The sequence below is a fragment of the Anomaloglossus baeobatrachus genome, chromosome 1 (genome assembly GCF_048569485.1).
Source record: "Anomaloglossus baeobatrachus isolate aAnoBae1 chromosome 1, aAnoBae1.hap1, whole genome shotgun sequence".
Lineage (NCBI taxonomy): Eukaryota > Metazoa > Chordata > Amphibia > Anura > Aromobatidae > Anomaloglossus > Anomaloglossus baeobatrachus.
This window is the reverse complement of record NC_134353.1, coordinates 969,030,567-969,054,987: the sequence shown is the minus strand read 5'-3', so window position 1 is coordinate 969,054,987 and position 24,421 is coordinate 969,030,567. Positions and strand designations below refer to the sequence as shown.

At 49.2% G+C, this 24,421-nt stretch overlaps 1 pseudogene; it reads right to left on the bottom strand.

The window, feature by feature from the left end:
• LOC142264639 (uncharacterized) overlaps nt 1-24,421 on the bottom strand; it is a 238,957-nt pseudogene that overhangs the window by 204,356 nt on the left and 10,180 nt on the right.

Here is a 24,421-nt window from a genome sequence, read left to right as displayed (position 1 = left end):
GAGAGGTAATTATTATGGGGGACTTTAACTATCCTGATATAAATTGGGGAACAGAAACTTGCAGTTCCAGCAAAGGAAATAGATTTTTGATAACAATGAAAGATAATTACCTTTCACAAATGGTACAGGACCCCACAAGAGGGGGAGCACTACTAGACCTTGTACTAACCAATAGGCCAGACCGCATATCAAATATACAAGTTGGGGGTTACTTGGGGAATAGTGATCACAAAATAATAAGTTTTCATGTATTCTTTAGTAAGATGTCTAGTAGAGGGGCTACAAGGACACTAAACTTCAGGAAAGCAAATTTTAAACGGTTGAGAGATGATCTTAGTGCAATAAACTGGGATGATGTACTAAGTAATAAAAGTACACAAAGCAAATGGGAGACTTTTATGAGCATCCTGAATAGGGCTTGTGCAGAAAATATACCCTATGGGAACAAACATGCTAGAAATAGGAGGAAACCCCTATGGCTAAATAGAGCTGTAAGGGAAGCAATAAAAGAAAAACAGAAAGCCTTAAAAGAATTAAAGAGGGTAGGTAGTGATGAGGCATTATATAATTATAGAAAATTAAATAAAATATGTAAAAAGCAAATTAAGTTAGCTAAGTTTGAGACAGAGAGACTCATTGCGAGAGAAAGTAAAAATAATCCTAAAATATTCTTTAACTACATAAACAGTAAAAAACTGAAAAGCGATAGTGTTGGCCCCCTTAAAAATAGTCTTGGTGAAATGGTGGAAGGGGATGAGGGTAAAGCCAACCTGCTGAATGACTTTTTTTCTACGGTTTTTATACAAGAAAATGCCATGGCAGATGACATGACCAGTGATACCATAAATTCACACTTGAATATTACCTGCTTAACCCAGCAGGAAGTACGCCGCCGCCTCGAAATCACTAAGGTTGACAAATCTCCGGGCCCGGATGGCATACACCCCAGAGTACTACAGGAATTGAGTTCTGTGATAGATAGACCATTATTTTTAATCTTCTCAGATTCCTTAATAACAGGGTCGGTACCGCAGGACTGGCGCATAGCAAATGTGGTGCCAATATTCAAAAAGGGGACAAAAACTGAGCCGGGAAATTATAGGCCAGTAAGTTTAACCTCTACGGTTGGTAAAATCCTTGAGGGTTTCTTGAGAGATGCTATATTGGAGTATCTCAAGAAAAATAACCTTATGACAGAGTATCAACATGGGTTTATGAGGGATCGATCCTGTCAAACTAATTTGATCAGCTTCTATGAAGAGGTAAGTTCAAGTCTGGACCAGGGAAATGCAGTGGATGTTGTGTATATGGACTTTTCAAAAGCTTTTGATACGGTGCCACACAAAAGGTTGGTACATAAAATGAGAATAATGGGGATAGGGGAAAATATGTGTAACTGGGTTAAAAACTGGCTAAGTGATAGGAAACAAAGGGTGGTTATTAATGGTACGTACTCGGACTGGGTCTCAGTTCATAGTGGGGTACCACAGGGGTCAGTATTGGGCCCACTTCTTTTCAACATATTTATAAATGACCTTGTTGGGGGCATGCGGAGTAGAATTTCAATATTTGCAGATGATACTAAACTCTGCAGGGTAATCAATACAGAGGAGGATAATTTTATATTACAGGGAGATTTATGTAAATTGGAGGATTGGGCTGAGAAGTGGCAATTGAAGTTTAATGTAGATAAATGTAAGGTCATGCACTTGGGTAGAGGAAATAACATTTATGATTATGTACTTAATCGTAGAACACTGGGTAAAACAGACACAGAAAAAGACTTGGGTGTATTGGTGGATGGTAAACTTCACTTTAGTGGACAGTGTCAGGCAGCTGCTGCCAGGGCTAATAAAATAATGGGATGTATTAAAAGAGGTATAAGTGTTCATGAAAAAAATATAGTTCTACCTCTGTACAAGTCACTAGTGCGACCGCACGTAGAATACTGTGTACAATTCTGGTCACCGATATATAAGAAGGACATAGCTGAACTGGAGAGGGTGCAGAGAAGAGCCACCAAGATTATTAGAGGAATGGGTGGGCTGCAATACCAAGACAGGTTATTAAACTTGGGGTTATTTAGTTTGGAAAAACGAAGGCTTAGGGGGGATCTAATCACAATGTATAAATATATGAGGGGACAGTACAGAGACCTTTCCAAAGATCTTTTTACACCAAGGCCTGCGACTGGAACACGGGGGCATCCACTACGTCTTGAGGAAAGAAGGTTTAATCATAATCACAGACGAGGATTCTTTACTGTACGAGCAGTGAGACTATGGAACTCTCTGCCACATGATGTTGTAATGAGTGATTCACTACTAACATTTAAGCAGAGCCTGGACGCCTTTCTTGAAAAATGTAATATTACCAGTTATGTATATTAGATTTTATGACAGGGTATTGATCCAGGGAACTAGTCTGATTGCCGGATGTGGAGTCAGGAAGGAAATTTTTTCCCCATTGGAACTTGTTTGCCACATTGGGGTTTTTTTGCCTTCCTCTGGATCAACATGTTAGCCTACAGGTTGAACTAGATGGACTTAGAGTCTCCCTTCAACCTTAAAAACTATGATACTATGATACTATGTTGTGCAGAGGCCAGATGTGCATTGCAGCAAGATACAGCATGCTGTGCAGAGGCCAGATGTGCATTGCAGCCAGATACAGTATGCTGTGCAGAGGCCAGATGTGCATTGCAGCCAGATACAGTATGCTGTGCAGAGGCCAGATGTGCATTGCAGCCAGATACAGTATGCTGTGCAGAGGCCAGATGTGCATTGCAGCAGACACAGTATGCTGTGCAGAGGCCAGATGTGCATTGCAGCCAGATACAGTATGCTGTGCAGAGGCCAGATGTGCATTGCAGCCAGATACAGTATGCTGTGCAGAGGCCGGATGTGCATTGCAGCAAGATACAGTATGCTGTGCAGAGGCCAGATGTGCATTGCAGCAGGATACAGTATGCTGTGCAGAGGCCAGATGTGCATTGCAGCAAGATACAGTATGCTGTGCAGAGGCCAGATGTGCATTACAGCCAGATACAGTATGCTGTGCAGAGGCCAGATGTGCATTGCAGCCAGATACAGTATGCTGTGCAGAGGCCAGATGTGCATTGCAGCAGACACAGTATGCTGTGCAGAGGCCAGATGTGCATTGCAGCCAGATACAGTATGCTGTGCAGAGGCCAGATGTGCATTGCAGCCAGATACAGTATGCTGTGCAGAGGCCGGATGTGCATTGCAGCAAGATACAGTATGCTGTGCAGAGGCCAGATGTGCATTGCAGCCAGATACAGTATGCTGTGCAGAGGCAAGATGTGCATGGCAGCAGGATACAGTATGCTGTGCAGAGGCCAGATGTGCATTGCAGCAAGATACAGTATGCTGTGCAGAGCCCAGATGTGCATTGCAGCCAGATACAGTATGCTGTGCAGAGGCCAGATGTGCATTGCAGCAAGATACAGTATGCTGTGCAGAGACCAGATGTGCATTGCAGCCAGATACAGTATGCTGTGCAGAGGCCAGATGTGCATTGCAGCCAGATACAGTATGCTGTGCAGAGGCCAGATGTGCATTGCAGCAAGATACAGTATGCTGTGCAGAGGCCAGATGTGCATTGCAGCCAGATACAGTATGCTGTGCAGAGGCCAGATGTGCATTGCAGCAAGATACAGTATGCTGTGCAGAGCCCAGATGTGCATTGCAGCCAGATACAGTATGCTGTGCAGAGGCCAGATGTGCATTGCAGCAAGATACAGTATGCTGTGCAGAGGCCAGATGTGCATTGCAGCCAGATACAGTATGCTGTGCAGAGCCCAGATGTGCATTGCAGCCAGATACAGTATGCTGTGCAGAGGCCAGATGTGCATTGCAGCAAGATACAGTATGCTGTGCAGAGCCCAGATGTGCATTGCAGCAAGAAACAGTATGCTGTGCAGAGGCCAGATGTGCATTGCAGCCAGATACAGTATGCTGTGCAGAGCCCAGATGTGCATTGCAGCAAGATACAGTATGCTGTGCAGAGGCCAGATGTGCATTGCAGCCAGATACAGTATGCTGTGCAGAGCCCAGATGTGCATTGCAGCAAGATACAGTATGCTGTGCAGAGTCCAGATGTGCATTGCAGCCAGATACAGTATGCTGTGCAGAGGCCAGATGTGCATTGCAGCCAGATACAGTATGCTGTGCAGAGGCCAGATGTGCATTGCAGCCAGATACAGTATGCTGTGCAGAGGCCAGATGTGCATTGCAGCCAGATACAGTATGCTGTGCAGAGGCCAGATGTGCATTGCAGCCAGATACAGTATGCTGTGCAGAGGCCAGATGTGCATTGCAGCAAGATACAGTATGCTGTGCAGAGGCCAGATGTGCATTGCAGCAAGATACAGTATGCTGTGCAGAGGCCAGATGTGCATTGCAGCAAGATACAGTATGCTGTGCAGAGGCCAGATGTGCATTGCAGCCAGATACAGTATGCTGTGCAGAGGCCAGATGTGCATTGCAGCCAGATACAGTATGCTGTGCAGAGGCCGGATGTGCATTGCAGCAAGATACAGTATGCTGTGCAGAGGCCAGATGTCCATTGCAGCAGGATACAGTATGCTGTGCAGAGCCCAGATGTCCATTGCAGCAGGATACAGTATGCTGTGCAGAGGCCAGATGTCCATTGCAGCAGGATACAGTATGCTGTGCAGAGGCCAGATGTCCATTGCAGCAGGATACAGTATGCTGTGCAGAGCCCAGATGTCCATTGCAGCAGGATACAGTATGCTGTGCAGAGGCCAGATGTCCATTGCAGCAGGATACAGTATGCTGTGCAGAGGCCATATGTGCAGTGCAGCAAGATACAGTATGCTGTGCAGAGGCCAGATGTGCATTGCAGCCAGATACAGTATGCTGTGCAGAGGCCAGATGTGCATTGCAGCCAGATACAGTATGCTGTGCAGAGGCCAGATGTGCATTGCAGCCAGATACAGTATGCTGTGCAGAGGCCAGATGTGCATTGCAGCAGACACAGTATGCTGTGCAGAGGCCAGATGTGCATTGCAGCCAGATACAGTATGCTGTGCAGAGGCCAGATGTGCATTGCAGCCAGATACAGTATGCTGTGCAGAGGCCGGATGTGCATTGCAGCAAGATACAGTATGCTGTGCAGAGGCCAGATGTGCATTGCAGCAGGATACAGTATGCTGTGCAGAGGCCAGATGTGCATTGCAGCAAGATACAGTATGCTGTGCAGAGGCCAGATGTGCATTACAGCCAGATACAGTATGCTGTGCAGAGGCCAGATGTGCATTGCAGCCAGATACAGTATGCTGTGCAGAGGCCAGATGTGCATTGCAGCAGACACAGTATGCTGTGCAGAGGCCAGATGTGCATTGCAGCCAGATACAGTATGCTGTGCAGAGGCCAGATGTGCATTGCAGCCAGATACAGTATGCTGTGCAGAGGCCGGATGTGCATTGCAGCAAGATACAGTATGCTGTGCAGAGGCCAGATGTGCATTGCAGCCAGATACAGTATGCTGTGCAGAGGCAAGATGTGCATGGCAGCAGGATACAGTATGCTGTGCAGAGGCCAGATGTGCATTGCAGCAAGATACAGTATGCTGTGCAGAGCCCAGATGTGCATTGCAGCCAGATACAGTATGCTGTGCAGAGGCCAGATGTGCATTGCAGCAAGATACAGTATGCTGTGCAGAGACCAGATGTGCATTGCAGCCAGATACAGTATGCTGTGCAGAGGCCAGATGTGCATTGCAGCCAGATACAGTATGCTGTGCAGAGGCCAGATGTGCATTGCAGCAAGATACAGTATGCTGTGCAGAGGCCAGATGTGCATTGCAGCCAGATACAGTATGCTGTGCAGAGGCCAGATGTGCATTGCAGCAAGATACAGTATGCTGTGCAGAGCCCAGATGTGCATTGCAGCCAGATACAGTATGCTGTGCAGAGGCCAGATGTGCATTGCAGCAAGATACAGTATGCTGTGCAGAGGCCAGATGTGCATTGCAGCCAGATACAGTATGCTGTGCAGAGCCCAGATGTGCATTGCAGCCAGATACAGTATGCTGTGCAGAGGCCAGATGTGCATTGCAGCAAGATACAGTATGCTGTGCAGAGCCCAGATGTGCATTGCAGCAAGAAACAGTATGCTGTGCAGAGGCCAGATGTGCATTGCAGCCAGATACAGTATGCTGTGCAGAGCCCAGATGTGCATTGCAGCAAGATACAGTATGCTGTGCAGAGGCCAGATGTGCATTGCAGCCAGATACAGTATGCTGTGCAGAGCCCAGATGTGCATTGCAGCAAGATACAGTATGCTGTGCAGAGTCCAGATGTGCATTGCAGCCAGATACAGTATGCTGTGCAGAGGCCAGATGTGCATTGCAGCCAGATACAGTATGCTGTGCAGAGGCCAGATGTGCATTGCAGCCAGATACAGTATGCTGTGCAGAGGCCAGATGTGCATTGCAGCCAGATACAGTATGCTGTGCAGAGGCCAGATGTGCATTGCAGCCAGATACAGTATGCTGTGCAGAGGCCAGATGTGCATTGCAGCAAGATACAGTATGCTGTGCAGAGGCCAGATGTGCATTGCAGCAAGATACAGTATGCTGTGCAGAGGCCAGATGTGCATTGCAGCAAGATACAGTATGCTGTGCAGAGGCCAGATGTGCATTGCAGCCAGATACAGTATGCTGTGCAGAGGCCAGATGTGCATTGCAGCCAGATACAGTATGCTGTGCAGAGGCCGGATGTGCATTGCAGCAAGATACAGTATGCTGTGCAGAGGCCAGATGTCCATTGCAGCAGGATACAGTATGCTGTGCAGAGCCCAGATGTCCATTGCAGCAGGATACAGTATGCTGTGCAGAGGCCAGATGTCCATTGCAGCAGGATACAGTATGCTGTGCAGAGGCCAGATGTCCATTGCAGCAGGATACAGTATGCTGTGCAGAGCCCAGATGTCCATTGCAGCAGGATACAGTATGCTGTGCAGAGGCCAGATGTCCATTGCAGCAGGATACAGTATGCTGTGCAGAGGCCATATGTGCAGTGCAGCAAGATACAGTATGCTGTGCAGAGGCCAGATGTGCAGTGCAGCAAGATACAGTATGCTGTGCAGAGTCCAGATGTGCATTGCAGCAAGATACAGTATGCTGTGCAGAGACCAGATGTGCATTGCAGCCAGATACAGTATGCTGTGCAGAGGCCAGATGTGCATTGCAGCAAGATACAGTATGCTGTGCAGAGGCCAGATGTGCATTGCAGCCAGATACAGTATGCTGTGCAGAGGCCAGATGTGCATTGCAGCAAGATACAGTATGCTGTGCAGAGGCCAGATGTGCAGTGCAGCAAGATACAGTATGCTGTGCAGAGGCCAGATGTGCATTGCAGCCAGATACAGTATGCTGTGCAGAGGCCAGATGTGCATTGCAGCCAGATACAGTATGCTGTGCAGAGGCCAGATGTGCATTACAGCCAGATACAGTATGCTGTGCAGAGGCCAGATGTGCATTGCAGCCAGATACAGTATGCTGTGCAGAGTCCAGATGTGCATTGCAGCAAGATACAGTATGCTGTGCAGAGGCCAGATGTGCATTGCAGCAAGATACAGTATGCTGTGCAGAGGCCAGATGTGCATTGCAGCCAGATACAGTATGCTGTGCAGAGGCCAGATGTGCATTGCAGCAAGATACAGTATGCTGTGCAGAGTGCAGATGTGCAGTGCAGCCAGATACAGTATGCTGTGCAGAGGCCAGATGTGCATTGCAGCCAGATACAGTATGCTGTGCAGAGTCCAGATGTGCATTGCAGCCAGATACAGTATGCTGTGCAGAGGCCAGATGTGCATTGCAGCAAGATACAGTATGCTGTGCAGAGGCCAGATGTGCATTGCAGCCAGATACAGTATGCTGTGCAGAGGCCAGATGTGCAGTGCAGCAAGATACAGTATGCTGTGCAGAGGCCAGATGTGCATTGCAGCCAGATACAGTATGCTGTGCAGAGGCCGGATGTGCATTGCAGCAAGATACAGTATGCTGTGCAGAGGCCAGATGTGCATTGCAGCAAGATACAGTATGCTGTGCAGAGGCCAGATGTGCATTGCAGCCAGATACAGTATGCTGTGCAGAGGCCGGATGTGCATTGCAGCCAGATACAGTATGCTGTGCAGAGGCCGGATGTGCATTGCAGCAAGATACAGTATGCTGTGCAGAGGCCAGATGTGCAGTGCAGCCAGATACAGTATGCTGTGCAGAGCCCAGATGTGCATTGCAGCAATATACAGTATGCTGTGCAGAGGCCAGATGTGCATTGCAGCAGGATACAGTATGCTGTGCAGAGGCCGGATGTGCATTGCAGCCAGATACAGTATGCTGTGCAGAGGCCAGATGTGCATTGCAGCCAGATACAGTATGCTGTGCAGAGGCCAGATGTGCATTGCAGCAATATACAGTATGCTGTGCAGAGGCCAGATGTGCATTGCAGCAGGATACAGTATGCTGTGCAGAGCCCAGATGTGCATTGCAGCAAGATACAGTATGCTGTGCAGAGGCCGGATGTGCATTGCAGCAAGATACAGTATGCTGTGCAGAGGCCGGATGTGCATTGCAGCAAGATACAGTATGCTGTGCAGAGCCCAGATGTGCATTGCAGCAATATACAGTATGCTGTGCAGAGGCCAGATGTGCATTGCAGCAGGATACAGTATGCTGTGCAGAGCCCAGATGTGCATTGCAGCAAGATACAGTATGCTGTGCAGAGGCCGGATGAGCATTGCAGCAAGATACAGTATGCTGTGCAGAGGCCGGATGTGCATTGCAGCCAGATACAGTATGCTGTGCAGAGGCCAGATGTGCATTGCAGCAGGATACAGTATGCTGTGCAGAGGCCGGATGTGCACTGCAGCCAGATACAGTATGCTGTGCAGAGCCCAGATGTGCATTGCAGCAATATACAGTATGCTGTGCAGAGGCCAGATGTGCATTGCAGCCAGATACAGTATGCTGTGCAGAGGCCAGATGTGCATTGCAGCAATATACAGTATGCTGTGCAGAGGCCAGATGTGCATTGCAGCAGGATACAGTATGCTGTGCAGAGCCCAGATGTGCATTGCAGCAAGATACAGTATGCTGTGCAGAGGCCGGATGTGCATTGCAGCAAGATACAGTATGCTGTGCAGAGGCCGGATGTGCATTGCAGCAAGATACAGTATGCTGTGCAGAGCCCAGATGTGCATTGCAGCAATATACAGTATGCTGTGCAGAGGCCAGATGTGCATTGCAGCACGATACAGTATGCTGTGCAGAGCCCAGATGTGCATTGCAGCAAGATACAGTATGCTGTGCAGAGGCCGGATGTGCATTGCAGCAAGATACAGTATGCTGTGCAGAGCCCAGATGTGCATTGCAGCAATATACAGTATGCTGTGCAGAGGCCAGATGTGCATTGCAGCAGGATACAGTATGCTGTGCAGAGCCCAGATGTGCATTGCAGCAGGATACAGTATGCTGTGCAGAGGCCAGATGTGCATTGCAGCCAGATACAGTATGCTGTGCAGAGGCCAGATGTGCATTGCAGCCAGATACAGTATGCTGTGCAGAGGCCAGATGTGCATTGCAGCCAGATACAGTATGCTGTGCAGAGGCCAGATGTGCATTGCAGCAAGTTACAGTATGCTGTGCAGAGGCCAGATGTGCATTGCAGCAGGATACAGTATGCTGTGCAGAGGCCAGATGTGCATTGCAGCAAGATACAGTATGCTGTGCAGAGTGCAGATGTGCATTGCAGCAGTATATAGTATGCTGTGCAGAGGCCAGATGTGCATTGCAGCAAGATACAGTATGCTGTGCAGAGGCCAGATGTGCATTGCACAAGATACAGTATGCTGTGCAGAGGCCAGATGTGCATTGCAGCAAAATACAGTATGCTGTGCAGAGGCCAGATGTGCATTGCAGCCATATACAGTATGCTGTGCAGAGTCCAGATGTGCATTGCAGCAAGATACAGTATGCTGTGCAGAGGCCAGATGTGCATTGCAGCCAGATACAGTATACTGTGCAGAGGCCAGATGTGCGTTGCAGCCATATACAGTATGCTGTGCAGAGGCCAGATGTGCATTGCAGCCATATACAGTTTGCTATGTAGAGTCCAGATGTGCATTGCAGCCAGATACAGTATGCTGTGCAGAGGCCAGATGTGCATTGCAGCCATATACAGTTTGCTATGTAGAGTCCAGATGTGCATTGCAGCCAGATACAGTATGCTGTGCAGAGGCCAGATGTGCACTGCAGCAAGATACAGTATGCTGTGCAGAGGCCAGATGTGCATTGCAGCAAGATACAGTATGCTGTGCAGAGGCCAGAAGTGCATTACAGCAAGATACAGTATGCTGTGCAGAGGCCAGATGTGCATTGCAGCCAGATACAGTATGCTGTGCAGAGGCCAGATGTGCATTGCAGCTGACGGGGGACACTAATGAGCGCCATATGCGTGACCAGCATTCACTGTTTTGGGGGGTCATGGGTTTCATATCATAGCATTTCTGTATGCAAGGTGTCGATTCGTATTGAATTGATGATGACCTACAACTTTGTAATTCACTTTTTTTTTCTATCTCGCTCCGTTTTCGAGATAAAAATACTAACTCCTTTGTTTTCCACCAGGTGGCGCTATAGGTGGTTTCATTGCATAGCGCATGGCTACTTTACTATACCTAGACACCACTTCTATGCCTATAGCTGCCGTCATTCTCAAGTTAATGGCGGTGGACTGGATATGGGTGTATACAGAGGCTGTTGGTTGGAGGGTAAGGGGGACCAGTCAGGTTCCCTGTAATAAACAAAATATACATATATGAAAGTCTGGCATAGTTGTAGTCGCACTGATCTGGAGACGCAGATTTTCCAGGTCATTTTTACTGCAGAATGAACACAGAGAAAACAGAACCTAAAAAACTATTGTTTATTTGCGTTTTTTTCCCACAATTTCACTTTACTTGTAATTGTTTTCTTAATCTGTCAACTGTAAGATAAAATGGATGCGTCATTGAAAAGTACAACTAGTCCCACAAAAACAAGCCTTTGTCAGTGGGAAAATACAACAGTTACTGCTCTTAGAGGAAGGGGAGGAAATAATGAAAAGAGCAAAAATAGAAAGTACTTTAATGGGGCGGGAGGAGGGATCGTTCTTTCCACCAAGTGACGGGCTCTGAGGTAGGACATGGGCATTGGCTCCGAAACAAGGTGAGCACCAGCAGAGAAGCCCCCGGCCCCAGAAACATCTCATACCTCGCTGTCTGGTGTATTACTAGGGTTTCTGGTCACACAACGGCCCCTAGTATTGTAGCTACTGTCCTCACCTCCCGTAACGTGCCTCCCTCTCCAGCCACACATCGGGCGGTGACTATCATATGTTCTTACACCTTCTAAGTACAGCCCCCACCCCCTTTTACCAAGTGACCCCCGGACCCACCACCCAATGGTTCTTGCCTTTGTTGGTTCTTATTAAAAAAATTGAACTCTTGGTATTGCTTCCTGATCCACCACATGTTGATGAACCCTTTTTAGTGCCTCCTGATTGGGGGAGCACTGAAAAGGGTCAGGATGGGCTAGCACACAGTGCGTCAGGAGGGAAGAAAAAGGGTCAGTGAGGGCTAGCACACAGTGCGTCAGGAGGGAAGAAAAAGGGTCAGTGAGGGCTAGCACACAGTGGGTCAGGAGGGAAGAAAAAGGGTCAGTGAGGGCTAGCACATAGTGGGTCGGGAGGGAAGAAAAAGGGTCAGTGAGGGCTAGCATGCAGTGGGTTGGAAAGTAAGAAAAAGTTATTGAGGGCTAGCACGCAGTGGGTCAGGAGAGAAGAAAAAGGGTCAGTGAGGGCCAACATGCAGTGGGTTGTAAGGTAAGAAAAAGTCAGTGATGGCTGGCATGCTGTAACGTTCACAGGTGCAAGCGGGGAGTGGACCCACTGGGACAAAGAACACACAATACCTGAGGGGCATGACTATGGCTCACAACAGGTTTTCACCTGATGGTGAGGGTGATGTGCTGCAGGTAGAAACCATGTGCCACTCAGGGAGACTGTGCTGCGACAGCTGGCCCTGGGGGTGCCGACACGACAGTCACTGATGAGACAGGCTCGGCCGATATGGTACAGCAGCATCCGGTATAGCAGGCTTGGCCAACAGGGTACGATGCAGCAGCGGCCGGTATATAGCAGACTTGGCCAATAGGGTGCTATGCAGCAGCAGCCAGGACTATGAAACAGACAAGTGTAAGTAACACAGCGGCACTTAAGGGGCCTGCACAACTAGCAACGCATCTCTAGGATCTCTAGGAATAGACCACGTTGCCCAGGCACCGCCCTGAAGGGGAGGGTGCCTTAAATACCTGATGCTTCTCAGCCATAGGCTGAGGCACTTTCGTGTTAGGGTGTACTAGCCCTTTAACAAAAGGTGCCCGCGCCCTAAGAGAACTCCCAGGAGGCCTGTGCAGCGTGCACAGGTCCTGGGAGATGGCGGTAAGGAATGGATTCAGAGCAGCCACTACTGAGCAACTGGTAGGGTGAGTGTGCCGGATTTCCCGCCGGCAGAGGGGGGCAGGACAGTGCGGTGATGCCAATAAGGGCGTTACACATGCAGTGAGTCAGAATGCAAGAAAAAAGATCAGTGAGGGTCAGCATGAAGTGGGTCAACAGGCAAGAAAAAGGGTCGGCATGCAGTGGGTCAGAAGGCAAGAAAAAGGGTCATTAAGGGTCAACACGCAGTGAGTCAGGAGGTAGAAAACGGGTCAGAGAGGACTAGTATGCAGTTGTTCAGAAAGCAAGAAAAAGGGTCAGTGAGGGTTGGCATGCAGTGTGTCAGGAGGCAGAAAACAAGTCAGAGAGGACTGGTATGCAGTGAGTTGGAAGTCATGAAAAAGGACAGGAGTGTTGACTGACCACCATCACTCTGAAAGCCTCATTGGCTCTTGGTGGTGCCTTGTCAACCAGTATGTGCCTCTTTGGCGGCACTGTCACAATGTGACTATAGGATAGTGAGGGACAGGGGGCTGCTATACTGTCCCTCACGCTGGGGGACCCTAGGAAATCCCTGACCTCCGGATTATACCTGATGGTGGAGATGCCGGAGTCCCATTCCTTACTATTCTCCTGCCCAGAACTAAACTGTTCCCGCCACACTCCCAGGAAGGAAGGGGCAGGAGTATAATGGAAATACAGATAAAGACAGACAGGGGGAATCCAAAACTCATACACACTGCAAACTGACAGGAACAATAAGTAAGGAGAAAAAGCAAGAGCAGTAAGGCCGCAACAGAAGGACAACAAGGGTTAACACCACAATTTCTCACAGCAATAAAGTACTACAACCCACAATTAGTCTGCATAACAACACCGCAGCACATCAGTATAGAGAAGCTGTAGCTGGCATTAATGGAAAAGTCCAGCCAGCCAAGCAGCACAGAAGAGATTAACTCTTGCTGGCTGCCTATGAACTATAAGTCTGTGGGTCGATACCCGAGTCTGCCGGCGCTGATCACAGACATCAGAGAAGTTAGCAGGCAGAGTGCCAGTATCTGTAGGCTCCACAGATTCTAACACCACCATTACAGTTGGCGATGTTTGTAAAAACCTCCTTGTAACGGGCGTCTCCTCAGACACTAAGTGCCTTTTTGGTCCCAGTATTGCCTCTCTAAGAGGGCTATTCTTCATCACATAACCTACATTCTTTTTTTAAAGATTTTAAATAGATTTGGAAATGATTGTCCCATAATAGCAAAATAAGATTCACCCACGGTGCTATTCGCAGCTTCTCAACACTGCTCTAGTGCACACCGCAATCTTGCAACATTGTGCCGTCTTGTGAACGCTGATGGACCGCAGCACTTGGAGCAGTGCCCGTCCAGGAGGTACACATGTTAGCGATATTGAAAGGGGTTGTCCAGGAGTAGGAGAAGCTTCTTAACTGTATGTGATGATGTCCTGACTGCTTCAGACATCCCTTGGACTCAGTGGTTACTACTTGCATGTATTTGGCTGTGGCTGCTGAGGCCAGAGATTAGGAGCAGCTGACAGCTGAAGTGACAGATGGACAGAAGGTCGTCCTTCCCAATTTCAGCAGGGTGCCTTTAGTACTAATTTTAACAAATTGTAGAAAACCCTTTAATACAATACGTTAGGCTAAGAAGTGACTGACAGTGACTGGAACAACTGATGCTCGACAGGAGTCAATGAGAAAGTGAATGTGCCGGAAGGGAAGAGGGGGGAAAGCGTCTTTACTTTTACTTACTGTTAAGGCCACGTTACACGCTACAATTTATCTGACGATATGTCGTCGGGGTCATGGTTTTCGTGACGTACTTCCGTCGTCGTTAGCGACGTCGTTGCATGTGACACCTACGAGCGACTCCGAACGATCGCAAAAGTAGCAAAAATCGTTGATCGTTGACACGTCGTTCATTTTCAAAATATTGTTCATCGTTTAGAACGCAGCAGACATATTGCTACGTTTGACACCCTGCCAACGACGAACAACATCGTTAGTGCGTCAGTCATCAGCGACGCGGGCGTGACGTTACGAGCAATGCTCCACACCTCCTCCGCTCTGATTGGAGTTACGGCAGGGTGTATGCTATGGACAATTATACGCCTCTGTTGTTGCCGGAATCGTTAGGAGGATTGCTGTGTGACGGTGTCCACACGACCGCCTTGGTCAAACAATATATCGCTGAATGATGTAGCGTCGTTTGTGAGATGTGTATGTGTGACCGCTACTAAACGACCTATGAGCGATCTCGGCAAATCGTAGCAACGATCTGCGCGTGTAACGTCGCTAACGAGATCGCTAGCGATATCGTTGTGTGTAAAGCGGCCTTTACGTGTATATTGTGGTTGAGGAAAGTTTGTGATGGCTGTGGCTAACAAATTGGGTATGACATCCACATGGGGTGTGGTTTTAAAATGGGAGTGATTTCCAGGGAATATAAGGGTGCTGTCAGGGGTTCCGAAGAATCACATTAGCAGTAAGTAATTCTCTTTTCTACTCACCCATGACAGCACCACAGAAAGCATTACAGAGAACAAGAATTCAGGGAGAGACCACAGCCTGCAGAGACATTCTCCCAAAGGTGAGATCAGAGGAGGATAAATCCAACTGATAAGAAGTAGGGGAAGAGGACCATGTCGTTACCTTACAAATCTGTTCGATGGACACGTCCAACCTCTCTGCCCTGCAGGTTGCCACAGCTTTTGTGGATTGAGCCTTTCACTCTTCTGGAATAGCCTGGCCACTTCTAGAATAAACTAAGCTGATGGCCTCCCGTCCTTAATCCATCTGGATAATGTACATTTAGATGTCCTAAGCCCCTGACAGGAAAAATGTAATGATTTATCTTTCCTCCAGGACTACATGACCGATGAATACTCAGTTCCTCTGTGATTTTTGGGACTAGCATAGAGAAATGGAAGAATTTCCCCCAGAGTCTTATGAAATCTGGAAGCTACTTTAGGGAGAGATGCTAGATCCAGACTTAGGTTGGGGTCACACTTGAGTATAGCATCAGATGCGATATGTGAATGACACAACTCAAACTGTGCTGCGAGCGTGACCGAGTGTCATTCACTGTGATCCAAATTCTCTCGCATGGAGGTAGACCTGTCCTAGGAATAGGTCTTCATCTAGAGTAGTATTTAATAAAACAGGAAACCCAATGGTGACCTGCAAAATTACAGTTATAAAGAGCCCATAAAGCCAATATCTGAACCTTGAGGGTGCTACTAGAGAGACCTGTTCTAAGGCTTTTTGAAGGAGTTCTAAAATAGAATTAACTGATACTCCATCCTCCAGCTTTGCTCCTGAAGTAGCTATGGTTTTTTCCCTGGTTCTACCATAGATGTTCCTGGTGACTGATGTCTTAATCTGGAGCAGGTTAGAATTTATATTAGACAACCCTCTATCTTTTAATAGCGACCTCTCAAGTTCCAAGCCGTTAAATGTAAGCTGGCTGCTTGAAGATGCTGAACCGGTCGCTGGGAGAACACGTCCGGAAACTCTGGCAGCACCAATAAAAACCTCTTTACCTTTCTGTTTTGCCTATTCGTAAAAAGATCTATCTCGTTTAGGCCCCACATGTCCACAATCTGATCGAAAATGGATTGGCTTAAGAAGACCCATTCTCCCTCCTTCAGCCATTTGTGGCCTTAAATAGTCCATATTGCAGTTCTCTGTTCCTCATATGTAGGGTTGTCAAGGAAAGATGTTTCTCTGCCATCCCAAATGTCTGGCCAGTCACTTCCATCAACGCACTGGACCGAATCTCTCCTTGGTGATTAAGATAGACCACCATCACTTCAGTGTCTAACAGGATTCTTACATGATGACCCTCCAAGGAGGATCGGAGTTATTTTACGGCATATTCATCTGATGATTTTGCAGTTTTCTAACTACACAGAATGGAGAGATCTGTAATTTTTATTGTAGGTAACTTGAACTGTGACAGAAAAAAAATCCAGAAAATCCCATTATGTGATATTTACATAATTAATTTGCATTTTATTGCATAAGATAAGTATTTGATCACCGACCAACCAGCAAGTATTTTGCTCTCACAAACCAGTTATTTTTTCTGAAAGAAGCTCCTACTCTGCACTCATTACCTACATTAATTGCAGCTGATTGACCTTGTTACCTGTGTAAAAGACACCTGTCCTCACACTCAATCACACTCCAACCTCTCCACCATGACCAAGACAAAAGAGCTAACGACACCAGGGACAAAATTGTAGACCTGCACAAGGCTGGGATGGACTACAGGACAATAGGCAAGCAGCTTGGTGAGAAGGCAACAACTGTTGGGCAATTATTAGAAAATGGGTGCTTCTTCTAGAACTGACAATCTTACACAGTGTAGCACTGAACAAACAAGGAAAAGAGGCGATCAATTGGTTCAAAAAGTATTTTTATTATTGATTATTGCAAAAAGGTGGGAGGGTTGAGGCAAAAAAGCGGATTACATCACCACAGTTACGAGGTAGAAATGTATATATATATACAATTGTACATATAGTAGCTGGCAAAACAGTGCATAAATAAGCACAACCACACCTATATCATGAATTATCCATTGCCTCATGGGCAGAAAAGATCAACCGAGGGAAATATTATGACATGTGCCTATGTTCGCCACACAGATCGACACAACACATGATGGAGCACCCATAGAAAAAATCCTTATATAAATATAACAGTGGAAATGGAACTATTACATAATTTTACCACTGAAAAGATATCAGACTAATGCTCCAACAGGTCAGTGTGACCAAGAAAGACGGACAGAGGCACATATCACCCCACATCACTATATGCCCATGAGAAGGATTCAGACAATCCAAGTGCAGCATAAATACACCTATAACATAGATTACTAGTTACACCATGGGCAGGAGGATCAAACATGAAGAGATTTAAACCATATGCCCATGTCCGTTACACAGACCGACATGATACATGGTGGAACACATATGAGACATATCCATATATATATAATAGTGGAGATGAAACCATCAGGTAATTTATCCACTGTAGGATTACAGCAGATGTCTAATTAGTGCTCCAGCAAGTCAGTACGATCAAGAAACGGACCAGGCATCTGTCACTACATGCCCATATGAGGATTCGGACAATCAAAGTGCAGCACATACGGCACCGAAGTGCCATGGATAAGGCCGCATACATAGGGATTATTATAAAGTGGTGCAAGATAGAAACAAACAGCACTGTTACCAATAAGCCAGCATAAAATCATTACCTAAAGATTAGTCGCTGTGGTGGTAATGCGCCCGATGCGCATTTCGGTGTGTACCTTCGTCAGGGGGCGTGACCGGAAAGGGAAAGGGGGTGCCGTTAAAAGGCCTCAATCCCCAGCTGATTGGGCAGACATGATGACGCATCCGAAGCCGGCCGGGCGGAAGTCCCGCCTCACGGATGCGTCATGGCCACAGAGGACGCCGGGTAAGAAAACCAGCGTCCCCATAACCATAGAGACGCGCCCGAGAGACATGGAAATCCAGGACTGGCGACGCATGCGTAGACCACACAACCAGGTGGGGAAAGACAATAAATATACTAGATAGAATACAAGGAGTGGTATACACTTTTAATCAGATTATATTAGTAAATCTCATTACAATAAGAGGCTCCTTATATAAGCCGGCATGTAACCCCATAGGGGACAACGAATAACAAATGAAGCACTGACGGTCCATGTTACCATAAAGACGTCATATCATAATGTAGTGCTCACACCTCACAGGAGGGGAAGCAATACACAAAAAGAGTCAATCTGAAATACATATACATTATCCTGACATAAAAACAATGTATAAAAAATAATACTCAAAAAGCTCCATAACACCATATGAATAGTAACATACAATGCCCATAATTAAGCATATACAACAGCACAAGGCCAGAAGTATCGATCCTATATGGTGTACTATGGAAAACATACAATAACAATTATTCAGCAAGAACAGTCTCATTTTCTTGGTCTTGCAGTTCAAAGACATCAATTCTGGTTCGCTGTCACACATAGGGGAACAGTCGGCACATATCGAGCCACTCCAAGAAAAATGCATCACATTGAAAAAAGGCCTGAAAAAATAAAAAATTAAAAACAATTAAAATCAGAGAACCACCCTATTTTAGAGAAATGAAATGAAGCTCATGTTTTCATTTAGCCCCTGGGGCTGTACTGTCTGTACTGTCTGTACTGTACTGACAAGTTAGACGTGGATATTCGTGGCGGCTTTATTAGTCAGCGGCTAGCACAATTGGAGACTCAATGGATTTGGCGTCTGCGGACAGTACAGCCCCAGGGGCTAAATGAAAACATGAGCTTCATTTCATTTCTCTAAAATAGGGTGGTTCTCTGATTTTAATTGTTTTTAATTTTTTATTTTTTCAGGCCTTTTTTCAATGTGATGTATTTTTCTTGGAGTGGCTCGATATGTGCCGACTGTTCCCCTATGTGTGACAGCGAACCAGAATTGATGTCTTTGAACTGCAAGACCAAGAAAATGAGACTGTTCTTGCTGAATAATTGTTATTGTATGTGTGGCGCCCCTGACCTGGTCAGGCACCACTGAGTACTGCACCCATGCTGGGGACAGTACAATACAGGTAATCCAGAAGGCTGACCGAGGTGTGACTAGACAGGCGCATAGTGATCAGGTCTCACACATGTACCTATGAGAGGACCCCTGGGGATCCCAGGAGGGGGAAAAGCCTTCACCTCCACTGGAATAGTGGAGGGGGCCAAAAGCCTCCATCTCCTCTCAAGGGGTGTGGTAAGAGAGCCTGGTTGCTAGGTGGCGTAGGCAGGCACAAGAGGGAAGGGAAGGAGGAGTAAACAGTCTGCAGCAGAGTGTGGAGGAGTGAGGAGCATGGAAGTGAAGCTCAGACAGGAGGAGAAGTGCAGGTCCCTCAAGTGAGCCGGTTCAGTGCAGAGTCCAGGGAGCTCCGAAGAGGAGCTGACCCCTTCCCCTGGGGCTGTTGCAGTCTGACAGCGCCCGCGCAGTGGCTACCGACGGGGGAGAACAGTCACCTAGGAGTGCTACCCGAAATCCATCTCAGCTAAAGAGAGAGCACGGAGTGGGAAGTAAGGAGACTGCTAGGGAGTACCAGGCCCAAACGGGCGGCAGATCCCGGAGCGGGGATAGATCCACCTTTCCCTGCTAAACCTGCCGGTGTGGGGCCCTCAAAGCCCACACCACAACACCCAAAAGCCGCAGCCACGTAGCCACAGTTAGGGCCCATAGTTCACAGGAGGCAAGCAGCTGGAGTGATCTGGCCCAGGCAACAAGCAAACGGCAAACGAAGGGGAGAGAGGCTTCAGCAACTTCCCTGGGTGACCCCCATAGGGACTAAAAGTCGGGGTTACCCCAAACCACCAAGGGCTAAGGAAGGCGAGTTGGTAGTCACCATCAGAAGTCAGCCTGAAGGATACCTGGTTCCCGCCTGGTTCATCCCAGCTACGCCCGGGTTACTCACCCTGCCACCTGAAGTGAGTAAAACCCCTGAAAGACATCCTGCGTGTGTGGAGTTATTCTGCGCCTTGTGGTACTACGCACCTACACAGGGCCCTGGGGCTTGCCTCACTCTCAGGAGGCTATTCCAACTAACTGCACTCACCATCAGCCCCAGGCGTCCCTCAACCTGCAGTGGCGGTCCCCACTGACCGCAATACTGAGAGTGGCGTCACGACAAATAGAAGATTCCCTACCTGTGACGAGATCCAGCCGAGTGGAGTCCCTGAAGGTATGCACCGACGCTGCACATATGGGGCTTCACATCTGGCGTCACGAACAGGATAAGGACTAGACCTGTTCAGACAGGTGACCATGTGCCTGGGCGGTCCGCTTGAAAAATTGGAAGCGCCGCCATATTGCCACCATGAAAAGCGCGCTGAAAAACAACAGCAGCCCGCGCTGGGAGAAGTTACCGCCCACGAAGAGGTGTGGCTACCCAGAGATCCCCTGCAGAGTTCTGACCTCGCTTGTGAAGAGAGCGGAAGCGTCCAGAGACGGCGGAACGGAAAAGAAGCCAGCAGCTTGTTGTTCGAGGAGATGGCGTCTGAACACAGAGACCCAGAGCCAGGCTCCGCTGCCTGGTGGTGTCGGGAGCTCGCCGAGTTCTGCGATCAACTGGAGGCCAGGGTCGGAAGGCTGATCAGAGAGGGACGGACGGAGTTTCTGTGGATGACCGCGGCGGTTCAGGCCTATGAGGGGAGAGCTGCGCGCCGAGTGCCAGACCGGGCGGTGACGACTCAGACCCCGATGCTGCCACCGATGGGTGAGTCCAGTGATGCCCCTGCCAGCGCGAGTGCCCCGACCCCTGCTACCACGTCCGCGGTCCCTGAAGAGGCGTCCGGCGCGGCGACGCTGAAGCAGGCCGCAGCCACGCCCGGTGCAGCCCGCCAAGCTCAGGCCGCCGCAGCGATGCCCTGCTCGGCCCACCAAGACCCGGTCCCTGCAGCAACGCCCAGTCCGGCCCGCAGAGAACCGGCTGCCACCGCGACCCTCATCCATGCCGCGGGTGTGACGCTGACCCAGGCCGCCGCCATGCTAGGCCCGGCCCGCCGAGACCCCACCGCAGCAGCAACGCTCGTCCGCGCCGCAAGTGAGGTGCTGAACCAGGCCGCAGCCACGCCAGGTGCGGCCCGCCAAGCTCCGATCGCTGCAGCGACGCCCAGCCCAGCCTGCAAAGACCCCATCGCAGCTGCGACGCCGACCCAAGCTGCGCCAGAAGTGCCCATCCAGGCCGCCGCCATGCCAGGCGCGGCCCGCCAAGACCAGGCCGCCGCCATGCCAGGCGCGGCCCGCCAAGACCAGGCCGCCGCCATATCGGGCGCGGCCCGCCAAGATAAGATTGCATCACCATTTTCCCCGGCCTGCAAGGCCAGAGCAGACACCGCTCCCCAGTCCAAGGAAGTCCCTGCAAGGAAATCCCTGATAGGTGAAGACTCCGCATACTGGCAGCTGAAGGCTGACATGGAGGCCAAGTTCCCACAGGAGATGGTGGATCAGTACATGCTCCCTCCGCACACCCCCAAGAGGATTCCGACAACTCCTGCAGCAACCACGCCAAAGAGTTCCCCGTCTGGGTCTGCTGAAGAAAGCCCATCCCCAGCACTGCCACCGAAGGAGTGCTCAGAAGAACTAAGGGGGAGAGGAGGCCAGGAAGCTGAGGAGCTGACTCAGGAGCCACCAGCAGTGGATCCATGCCCAGAGCCGGAGATGTTGCCATACTCCCGCTGGGATGAGGAAAACCTGACACCGTCTGCGGAAGAAGATTTGCCTAAAAGCCTCACCTGGGAGCTTGTAAGCTGTACCTCGCAGAATCCAGCCCGCAAGACACGGCGCCGTAGCAGAACCCAGTTTTCCCCTGCACCGCCATCCCCAGAGCAGAGAGAAGTCACGGCCAGAGACCTAGAAGAAAAACGGTTCCTGAGAAGAGCCAAAGCACAGGTCAGAGGACCCCTTTGTAGAGGAATTGTGGAAGACTTTAACTTGAAGAGCGGATACGGCTTTATAGTGGCATCAGGTATGAAAGAAGGTATCTTCGTCAATAGAAGAGACGTCAGAGCCCACTTGCCCAGAGGACATCCTGGAAGAAACTTAAAGATGGGAGACACAGTGCAGTTTACCATGCATCAAGGAGAAAGAGGCTGGTACGCGCTAGATGTAGCACCATGTCCTAAAGGAGAAGAAAGGAAAGACAGCGATAAAGAAAGAAAAGACAAGGAACCCACTGATGAGACTACCACAGATGAAGAAAAAGGTCAAGGAAGCAACAGGTGCCGCAGCCCTACAGGCCCAAGCCCTGGTGAGGAGGAATCCATGTAGATAACATAAGAAATACAGCAAGTTACCAGTTTGAAAAAGTTTGTTTTGCAACGTTTTACAAGTTTAAGAATGTGCCCACATAAACTCATGTGAGAAATGAACCTTAAGGCTATGAACTGGCTATAGCCACAAACTCTCGCAGTGTAAATAGTTACACCAGAGGGCACCACCACCACCAGAGTCAGCCTGTTTAGGGGCTTGGCTCGTCTGCAACCAGGGAGCACGTCCGTATATAGGGCCTTGGCTCACCTGCAACCAGAGAGCATGCCTGTTTATGGGGCCTGGCTCTCCACCACAAAGAGGGTACCTGGTCAGCACCAACTGTGGAGGCCGCCTCTACATCCTGCCAGAAGAGGCTGAAGGCGCGGCTTCACCAGGCCAGGTATACCCTGAAGACCACCAGACCATGAAAGCCGCCTCTACATCCTGCCAGAAGTGGCTGAAGGCGCGGCCAACGTGAGAGGGTTTTGGGTGGGTTAACGGACTTGTGGGTGGAGGGTGGTGATGTATGGTACCTGGTGCTTTTAAAAATGTTTTACTATGTTTTAATGTTTTATGCATTTTAAAATGTTGTCTTGCAGCCCGAGGACGTGCTGGTGATAACTAAGGGGGAATGTGGCGCCCCTGACCTGGTCAGGCACCACTGAGTACTGCACCCATGCTGGGGACAGTACAATACAGGTAATCCAGAAGGCTGACCGAGGTGTGACTAGACAGGCGCATAGTGATCAGGTCTCACACATGTACCTATGAGAGGACCCCTGGGGATCCCAGGAGGGGGAAAAGCCTTCACCTCCACTGGAATAGTGGAGGGGGCCAAAAGCCTCCATCTCCTCTCAAGGGGTGTGGTAAGAGAGCCTGGTTGCTAGGTGGCGTAGGCAGGCACAAGAGGGAAGGGAAGGAGGAGTAAACAGTCTGCAGCAGAGTGTGGAGGAGTGAGGAGCATGAAGTGGAGCTCAGACAGGAGGAGAAGTGCAGGTCCCTCAAGTGAGCCGGTTCAGTGCAGAGTCCAGGGAGCTCCGAAGAGGAGCTGACCCCTTCCCCTGGGGCTGTTGCAGTCTGACAGCGCCCGCGCAGTGGCTACCGACGGGGGAGAACGGTCACCTAGGAGTGCTACCCGAAATCCATCTCAGCTAAAGAGAGAGCACGGAGTGGGAAGTAAGGAGACTGCTAGGGAGTACCAGGCCCAAACGGGCGGCAGATCCCGGAGCGGGGATAGATCCACCTTTCCCTGCTAAACCTGCCGGTGTGGGGCCCTCAAAGCCCACACCACAACACCCAAAAGCCGCAGCCACGTAGCCACAGTTAGGGCCCATAGTTCACAGGAGGCAAGCAGCTGGAGTGATCTGGCCCAGGCAACAAGCAAACGGCAAACGAAGGGGAGAGAGGCTTCAGCAACTTCCCTGGGTGACCCCCATAGGGACTAAAAGTCGGGGTTACCCCAAACCACCAAGGGCTAAGGAAGGCGAGTTGGTAGTCACCATCAGAAGTCAGCCTGAAGGATACCTGGTTCCCGCCTGGTTCATCCCAGCTACGCCCGGGTTACTCACCCTGCCACCTGAAGTGAGTAAAACCCCTGAAAGACATCCTGCGTGTGTGGAGTTATTCTGCGCCTTGTGGTACTACGCACCTACACAGGGCCCTGGGGCTTGCCTCACTCTCAGGAGGCTATTCCAACTAACTGCACTCACCATCAGCCCCAGGCGTCCCTCAACCTGCAGTGGCGGTCCCCACTGACCGCAATACTGAGAGTGGCGTCACGACAAATAGAAGATTCCCTACCTGTGACGAGATCCAGCCGAGTGGAGTCCCTGAAGGTAATGCACCGACGCTGCACATATGGGGCTTCACATATGTTTTCCATAGTACACCATATAGGATCGATACTTCTGGCCTTGTGCTGTTGTATATGCTTAATTATGGGCATTGTATGTTACTATTCATATGGTGTTATGGAGCTTTTTGAGTATGATTTTTTATACATTGTTTTTATGTCAGGATAATGTATATGTA